At 38.4% G+C, this 9,732-nt stretch overlaps 1 long non-coding RNA gene across 1 annotated transcript; it reads left to right on the top strand.

The window, feature by feature from the left end:
- The first annotated feature begins 973 nt into the window (after window positions 1-973).
- Window positions 974-9,465, top strand: LOC101724691 (uncharacterized). Its single transcript, XR_204727.3, has 3 exons — window positions 974-1,544; window positions 3,513-3,585; window positions 9,219-9,465. It is a non-coding gene; the product is annotated as an uncharacterized LOC101724691 (long non-coding RNA).
- Window positions 9,466-9,732: the final 267 nt, after the last annotated feature.

Below are 9,732 nucleotides of genomic sequence, written 5' to 3'. Positions count from 1 at the left end.
CAGTTTATTTTGTAATATTTTAGCTAATGAGTGATTAAAAAAGGCTTTAGTATGAGAAACAGGACTTTTTTAAAAAGTGGAAATACAATTAGTATTTTACAATTTAGTGTTTTAATTTGGTATGATTTTCTAAATTAAGCTCTTAGCCATGAACATAAAAATCTCATGGTCATTTTGAGGATATCAAGGGTTATTTATCTTAATAGATTGGCATGTGATGTGTAACTCATCCCTATAATGATTGTTATCTGAAAAATTATCCTAACTTTGTAGTGTTATAATCTTACCTATTTTTCCCATGAGTGTGTCCACTTTAAATATTTATAAACAATGGAAAATTGTTTACTGCAGAGTAATATAGAACAGAAAATATTTGCTTTATAGTTATTCATACAATTATCTATTTTCTACCAAGAAGATAGAGGATGCACTGAATAATACTGAATGTGATGCTATGTATTCTTTTTTTTTCTATTTGAGCAGTAATTTCAGGATTGCAAACAACTTTGGAGCTCTGAAAGCTTTGGTGGGCTGACCCAGTACTACCCAGAGGCTGCAATAGTTGGAACTTGAACCCTGTTCTCTCTCTCCAGGCGCTGTCAACCATCCAAGCCTTTGGTTCAGTTTTTGACCTGATTTTGGACACACCAAATCTTGATTTAATAAACACTTAAACCATTTGAGAATGGATTGCCGTCTTGCTTTGTTAGCTACTACAATCAAATAGGTACTAAGTTGCCTATGTGTGTTATCCATCTAGTACTATGAACATACAAAACCACAGACGTAAAAGGGACCTTAGAGATGATCTAGTTCAATCTCCAGGGCTGAATGAGTGTTATAGGGCCACACAGCTAGTCAGCATCAGATTCGATTCCCAGTTCCAGATGGCTTGACCTCAAGTCTGGTCTTCTTATTTCTGTGTTATTTCCAGGGCAGTATATATTTCCGGGGGCGGTGTGTGTGTGGGGGTGTAGTCAGGTGTTCAAACAAGGATCCAAACATTGTTGAGGCCTATTGACTCTTGTTCCAGTTCCCTTATGGGTGGTTGGGACATTGACAAGGCATAAATATTTGCCAAAGAATCATGAATAAGCTCAGCTGGGAATAAACTTTGATATGCAAATGACAGAAGTGGTTATAAACACGAAAAAAGTTTCTTTCCTTTTGTTTCTTTGAAAATTTTAAAAATAAGTGATATAACACATGGAGTTGGGCAAGCCATTTAAGAAAAATAGCATTCTCCACAGCTTCTCTTTGTTTTGGAAACACTGCATTCAAACTGAGACTTTGATAATTTCTGCAAAGAATAATGGCAAGAGGAAAGAAGCTTGCTTGCCCACAGTAACTTCCAGACAAATGAAAACCCGGGCTGTGTCCTGAGAGTTTTAGGTAATCCAGGCTCATAATTTGATTTGAGAAGAGCTACTCCAGGCTACTGTGTAATTATAGAAGCATTCGCTCGGCTGGCTCCTGTTCGCCTCGTCACGTTCTACTTCATTGCCCTTTATACTAAAGCCCCTGTTGATGAGAGGGCGGAAACAGTAAGTACAAATAAAGCAATTAGCAGGTGGGGAATGCTACCACTGTTTAAGGATAACATACAATCTTTATTGGTACTTATTAAGTAGAAGTCTAGAGCTTAGAGACAAAGGGAAATATTGCAAGCCACAAAAATGAGAAGGAGTGTGGGAACAAAAAGAATAAGGGGGAAATTAGACAACGTATCTATTTAATATTTCAGAATCTAATCCCAAAGACTAGTTTTAAAAATAATATTAAACCTCTGTCTTGTTTGTATTGTAACGAGTTACATTCTCAAGTAAAATTTGCTTTTTAAAAAGAGTTTTCTTCCTTTTTCTGTTCTCTTTTATCATGTGAGTTAACTTGAAAAATATTTTTAACAGTTATTACTGTGTTCAAGTGAGTTTGAGTTTGGGTTGTAGTTAAACCACCAGCAGGGGGAGTTAGGATAATTAGCAAACCTTCTTGGTGAGGTCCTGACATTTACAGCATAGATTCATAGACCCTGTTGGCAGAATGGAAAATGCCCACGGTGGATAAGGAATATAATGGGTGAAAGGAGGAAATCAAGAGGACTTCAAGTGTTCTTGAAACCCTAGCACAGCTATTGAAAGTGGGCAAGAAAATAGGGCAAAGGCTTTCTGTGTCCATTTGCAGAGAATTCCAGGCACTCTGGCTCTTGGTTTACTTATCTGAAAACAGGGATAGCAAAAAATGATCCATTCAGAATGTTAAAATCGTTGTATCTCCGTGGATGGCATTGATCAGCTTGCTCTAACCTCATTTTGTGCGTCCAAGTAGTGAGGTAGGGTATAAACAATTGGATTCCTCTCAGAGTAGCCCAATGAGGTGCCCTGCATCTGGTTTTGGCAGTGTTCTCTTGTCTTGGGATGTCTTACTAATTAAAGCTCTGCTGGCCAGTTCAGCTACCTAAGCAGGATATATTTTTCAACTTGAGTAGTGGATTTCTAATTGCCCAGTGTAGAGGAAAAGAATGGAAGTTGGAAGAAAGAATTAGTACATTTTGCCTTTGACTCAGAGAATGGTGGCGACTTAGAGATGGTGGGAAGGTACTGTGGCAGAGATGTGTATAGCTTTCTATAAATGTAACATTTTTATAGTAGTGGTGGCTTGCATGATAGCTCATTCATTGATATGGAAACATTAAATCCTTATCATCCTAAGAAAATTATGCTTTCTTTCAGGAGATAGGTTTTTCATCTTCCTCTTTCCTATTCTCTCATCAACTAGCAGCCACTTGAGATAAATGCAGAAGATGGAAAGTAAAATCTCTTGGGCAATGATACTGAAGAAATGTTTATTTCATCCTTTGGCAGAAACTGCAGCACCAGGATAGGGCAGGGCATTATCTCAGAAAGACTAAAGACCAAAAAACAGAGGGCCAAGCCTTTCTAAACTTCATTCAAGGGAGGTGGCTCAGTAGGAAAGCAGGGAAAGAGAACATGGTGAAATACACAGCGCTCACCTCCCAACACCTTTGTTACCATTTAACAGGGCTAGTAAATATTAGAGTATGTATATCATACATTTTCTTTGGAAAAGTGTACATTTTGTGTTCAAAGTGGTTGTTTGAGGATCACCTTTATGCTTGTGAAATTTTATTATTATACTAACATTGGATGTGCAAAACTATGAAAATTCCCAAATGATTACTACTAAGCTAAAATTTCATAAATGTACAGAATTCCCACCACCTGTGTATTCTTTCTCACTTCCAGCATCATCTTCATCATCATCAACATCATCACCGCCATCCCCTGAACTTGTTGTAGTTCTTTCTAGTTCTGTAGGTATTTTTACATCCACAAACTCAATTCTTCTCAACAATTTTGTGTATTATACAGGTTAGATAATATCATAGGATTTTTAAAAATAGTTCTTTTATTAGTCCATTTTTGGAGTATATAATGATTATATTCTCATGGGGAGTTGGTATATGGACATGACACATCTTAATGGTTTTGCAGATGAAGAAATAGACATCAAGAAGCTCTGTGAACAGCAGAAGGTGGCAGTTGGGAACAGTCTCCCAGTGTCTAGGTCAGTACGAATCATTGCCGGTCTCTACCTGTTACTGGTTTAGAGATGCACGTGCAAGAAACTAGAATTTGTTTCAGTAATTACCCCAGCTCTTAGGAATTAGTACTTTGTCAAAAAATGAATAAAGCAAAAAATTCACACATCCTCTTGTGAGTGGGATCTGGGTGTCTTGGTATTTTAGAAATGTGACAAGTGGCAGAACAGGATACAAAGAATGTGATTCATCTTTTTGCCACCTACTTTCTTACTTCCATGTGTATCAGGTTAAAAAAATAAAGCATTGGGCAAACCCAGATGGCTGTGGTTGAACAGAAGGGTGGGTGACTCTCACTGGTTAAATGGATGAGCAGGACTGCAAATGCAACCCCTAGCACTGCCTCTCTTCTCTAAGGGTTCACCTTCCTCCAGGGTGCAAGGACTTGATGGTGTTTTGAATCTGTCAGGAATTTTTCTGCTTTGGCAAACTCAGAGGTAACCATTTCTACTGTCCAATTTGTCTCTTCAGTCTCAACTCCTAAAAAAGTTCTTTTTCTTCTACCTAGTGAAATGTAGTTGGCAGTTAATCAGTGAAATTTATATTGATGGCAAAACTTTTCAAGAACATTCCCATTGGCGTTTTGAAGGATTTTGCTTTTAGAGCAAGCACTTCAGCCTCCAGTATTTTTAAAGGTCTGAAGCAGTTAAAAAACAAGTGACTACTGCAGATTTTTCCTAATAAAGGAAAACGTGGTTTCTATTTGATTGTGAATATAATCACAGATACCCCCAGTCTTCCTCAATCATAGATTGTCCAGCTCACAATTTCTCACCTGGATGCCTTTTGGGCTCTTGTCCTCCTGATGGTAGTCTGAAGCCTCTTGGAGCCTGGCCTGGAGGAAGCCTAAGTGAATTATCTCCTTACAGATAATCAGTTGCGCACCATCAGTGATGATCGATGCTTCCATGTTGCCGGGAGGGAGTTGCCACATTGGATGACATCTGATACTCCTGCAGGAAATGTTGGGCATCCTATTCCAAAGTGTCCTCCAAGCCAATAGCCAATTCCTCTTGTCTACTCAGAAAGCATGCTTCCTGTCATAGTGGGTGATATGCCCAATACCTGAAAATGTATAACAAGGACAATAAGAAGCATATTTTAAATTCACAACTAAAATACTCTCTGAAGTGTAAACTTGGTTTTGACAGCATAGTATGGAAATAGCATGGCTCTCTATTTACTATGTGCATTTGACCACCAGTGGGCCTGATGGCAGATAAGATGATGGCTCCCATCACTCTGTGGAAGGCAGTTCCTCCTGGCAGTTCAGGTCTGTTTCTGACTACGCAAGTTGTTCCTTTGGATCCTGTTGCAAGGTGATTTTTGATGGTGGGCACAGGACATCTTTTTCTCTGCTTGGCTATGTGTCTGTCTTGTCATCGGCCGCTCAGAGACTCCAGGTTGGAGGTCTACATAAGTTAGAACCTCACCAGCCTTTCTAAACCAGATGTAAAGTACACACCCCAACTGGCTTATAAAAGAAGTACATCTAATCACATAATGCCTCTATAATGTGGTTTTTTAAATTAAGTGACCCACAGGATATTAATCTGGTGGTAACAACTCCCAACGGATGTAGCATTGGCAAACACTTCAAGAGCAGCTAGAACTACCATTAAATGTGATGTTCATTTCATCTGAACATATGGAAATCAAAACAAGCCATGGGAGAACTGCAGCGCTCTGTACATGCTATACTGTTCATAAACCTGTCATAAATAAGTGCCTCTTTAAAAGAAACCAATTAATAAATGTGCATTGAATTACAAAGTTTAAATATTCCTTAATATGGGATCTCTTTCCCTGCCCCCGCTACCCCAATTCCCACTCCTGCCAGGGGCCCCTTGTTATTCAAGCTGTTATAACATTTTCCACTGTGGGGCACATCTCTGTTTTGTTGTTGTTGATTGAGTTATTTGGTTGGCCTGGCAGCTTAAAAAAAAAAGAGGAAGAAAAAATCTGTAAGCTATAAAATGCATCTTCTTTCTTCCTTTGTCTGTGTATTAGCGTCTGGCTCGGCACTGAAACCCCACCCCAAACCTCCCACCAAGAATATGTCATATTTCTATGTGCTCATGCATGTTTAGGTCTACCTCTTTTGAAATGATGCCCAAAACTTAGCAATGTTTACATAAGTAAAAGGGAGTTTCACTTTTATGCTGTAATTTCTGCATGGAGCTGAGAGTTTTCCTAGCCATACCTTGTACTTTGTTCCTAGGTGAACTTCTATTTTTCTAATGTGATGGTTTTATCCAGCTTTGACAACAGATTTCTTTAGGAGATTACACACCTGGAATTAACTTTTTCTGCCAAGAATTACTGTGCACCTGGAAGCACTAAATCATTTTTATCTATGTTTTTGAAACTTTTCATAGTGAAATTGCATCTCTTGAACTTGACTTGTTTCTTGAGGAGAAGTTGAAGGAGTAGTTGGGTAGGTGTGTATATGCTGGTGTTATGAAATAAACATATCCAGGGCGTGTTACTCACTGCCTGAACACCATCTCCCTGAGTAGCTCACTTCTTAAATGACTCTGCTTACCGCATAACATATGGAAATGTGAGTCTGCACTTTAAGCAGATCATTTGCCATGTTTACACCAGTTCTCACACTAATCCCCATTAATGTTTGATATAGTCCCCAACAGGTTGAAGTGGATGTCAGACACCATATCTCTTGTGTACATGTTGGGCATGATATCCATTTAAACAACAAGAATGATAAAGAAGAGTTTTTAGGGATTTCCTTTCTTAACATATGTCTGCTAAGTAGACTCAGTATTCTGAGAATGTGAAATACTTTCTATGAGTGTGAAAGCCACCAAAACAAAACATGGATTAATTAAAAAAATTATGTGGAGAGTTTATTGTAAAGTCCAGTTATAGTGTTCTGTTTGGAGATCTATGACATTTTTGTTTTTTGTGAAATTGGTGATAAGGTCTTGTGAGGTTACAACTGAAGTATATCCTCAAGAGATTTAGAATTAAGAGTCAGAAAACAGTTTATAAACTCACATTAACACATTAGAAAGAATACTGTGTGTTAGAAATTACTTACATGACTTCTTTGGTGGTGGTGGGGTATATGACATTTAGAGAGGAAAAATTCCTTTCAAGTTCTGCTATCAGCATTAGATCTCCTGTTTTTACCAAGAAACCTGAATATGTTCTCATTTTCTTGACACAAAGTCATATGGGTAGAACAACAAATGCTTTCTGTCCCTTGGCATCCTAGCCTTGCTGTGTTGGATTGTACTCAAAGTTTGCCAAACTGGTTCTGTTTATTCTTGTCAGGTACGGATAATTTCTTCTCTTGGTTGTCTCTGACATAGCGTCAGCATCTTAAAGGCCAAAGTTCCCATAGAGTCAAATCACATGAGTATAAACACTTATTCTACTTAGAGGAAAACTCTGTAAGATTAAGAAAAGGATTAGAAAAATTATGGATAAACCAACACATTCATTTCAAGGATATCTTTAGGCAACATAAGAATGATATTGTCAGTGATAATGCAAATGATTTTTAATAAAATCCATTGCGTGTCATACGACTGCATCAAAATTTAGGGAGAAGTTTGTCTTATGTGGGGTCTGCTAACTAACTGGAGTTTTTTTCCACATCATTATTTGTTTAATGTTGGTTTTGGGGAACTTTCTGAAACAAATCACATCCTCTGATGTCTTGTTGGTGCTTGAGATGCTTTTTAAAGTTATATGGAAAAATGTTTAAGTGCTTTTCAGTTTTGTTTTGGTTGAGTTCTACTGTATATGAATATTATTGTAGTTTTTTCCCCTTGCATTGTTCTTCTCTGAATGGTTTTAATTTTTTGTATGTATGTTAGTTTGACAAGTTATTTAATTAAAAAATAAAAAAGAAAGAAAGACAAAATATATAGATACATTAAAATATATCTGCTTTAAATTCAGATACATATAACTCAATTTTTCCAATTACTGTTTTCTGTCATTGTGGTTTACTTTCACATGAATGTGGCTAAATTCTGCCCCAAGTATAGATAAACTCATTAAGTCCTTTAAGTAGTTCAAATTTCCTGATAACCAGCAGTCAAACTGGGGAACAAGCAGAATTAGTAGCCAAGTCTAATAAACGACTGGGAAAAATTGTATCTGTCTCATCCTTCTGGTTCCCACACACTCTGGTTACATCATTACTTAGCCTGTGAATTTGGGGGCCAATGGAGCACCAGAGCCTGGGTCAGGTGACCAAAACATCAAAATGTGTCTGAAACTTTACCCTCAAGATGGGGTTTCAGCGGGGGCCTCAGGATAGCCGACTCCTCCGTGGCTGCTGTGCAATTTTCGTATTTTATTTCACCTTTGCTTTCAAGCTTAGCTTTTGGTCCCACAGATTGATCGCCAAAGCAAACTGGTTGATGTGGGTTTTTCTGTGCAGGTGCGTGGGCAAAATTATTTCTTGTATCACATACTGCGCCTGGTTACATAACAGCAAAAAACCCAAATGACACAAAACAAAAATAGGAAAAGGAAAACTAGGCCTTTCTTATAAAATGGGTTTCATCAGCAGAGAGAATTTTAACCGGTTGCTTTGCCTTTTATCTTTTTTGGGGAGGAGGGGTTGTTTTTGAAAAGTGTTTTGGGTTTTATTTTATTAAAAAATGTCTAAATCCGCAAAGCTCAAAAGCCCAGTTTGTCAGGTCTTGAGGGTGCAACTCCCCAAGCTGAGGCTGAAATGCTGCGCGCCTCTTAAAGGAACGGAATGTGTAACCGTATCGCCTCACTAAGCTTTCACAGGGCAAGGGTAGTGATGACAACAACCACTTGTTTGCTGCAGATGTAGAAAGGCATTTTTTTACATGTGCAGGAAGCAACAAAAAACCTGGTCTTAGGGGACAGGTGAGTGAGCTGCAGTGCAAGAAATAAACCAAATAATCCTTAAAGTTGCAGTAACACAAAAGGAGCCCCACGTTTGACACCTTTCTACACAAACCTATTTTTGTGTCCAGGTTTACCTTTTCTGCGACTGTTGTGATCGTTATGACTGAACATTTGTTCTGAATTCTCTCCAGGGGAAAGTCCACCTGAAGTGTCAAATTCATTGGAAAGCAGCCTTGATGAGCTGCTATTAGGCATTCAAGGAAAACTTCAGAAAGCAGAGGGGATATACTAAGAAGGAGTACACTTAGGTGAAAGTTAATTTTGTAAGCCAAACAAAAAAATTAGCCCTTGTTCATGGATGAAAGGATTACGTGTGTGTGTGTGTGTGTGTGTGTGTGTGTGTGTTTGTTGTTTTGAGACAGAGTCTTGCTATATACTCCAGGCTTGCCTTGAACTCCTTACAGAGTCCAGGCTGGCCTCGAACTCTTGGCAATCCTCCTGCCTCAGCCTCCCAAGGATTCTGTGTGAAATACATCCCATGATTTATACAACTAACATTAATATATAGTAATTATTATACTAAATGATAGGGATACCAAGAAGGTATGATGGGGTCATGATGATGATGCTATCAGCCAGCATTTATCTAATGCTCATTATATACTAACTAGGTGCTCTACAACATTCCTCCCTATCCTTCCATGTATCTAGAAAGGTGATTATTATCCCTCTTTTACAGATGGATAAAATGAGGACCAGAGAAGTTACAAGATTTGCTCAAGATCATGGAACTGTTAAGTGGTGGCCCACAGAGATAGGAGTCCAGCTGATAGCTGATTTCCTCTAGAACCTCTCCTCTCAGCAGTTCACCCGCATCGTCTAGAGATTCAGTTCTTTTCTTTGTTCTTACAGAGTTTTTGATCTTGTGGTAGAATAAAGCAGGTGAAGAAACACATGAAATTACACATGTTAAAAAATCTGCAGGAGTAAGTGCTGGGGAGAGTCAAACTTGCAGGGAAGAAATGGTTTGGGCCAGAACATTTCCTAGGAGCCTGTGTCTATTCTATGGCAGTGAAGAGTGGGTGGGAGATCATTGCTCAGTTATCTTTTCCTCTGCAGGAAATCCCTTGGAAATAAATGATTTCTGGTTTTATTCTGCAAAACGATCATGGAAAGTGCTGTGTAAGACGGAGCAAACTCCTGTCCCCATGGGTGCCTGCCAAATAAAGTAACTAGGTGCTCAGATATTTTCC

The sequence above is a fragment of the Heterocephalus glaber genome, unplaced genomic scaffold (assembly GCF_053883595.1).
Source record: "Heterocephalus glaber isolate CG9 unplaced genomic scaffold, H.glaber_assembly_v1.0 deba00001504, whole genome shotgun sequence".
Lineage (NCBI taxonomy): Eukaryota > Metazoa > Chordata > Mammalia > Rodentia > Bathyergidae > Heterocephalus > Heterocephalus glaber.
Note: the sequence above shows the minus strand (reverse complement) of the source record. Positions and strands in the feature narration are given on the sequence as shown.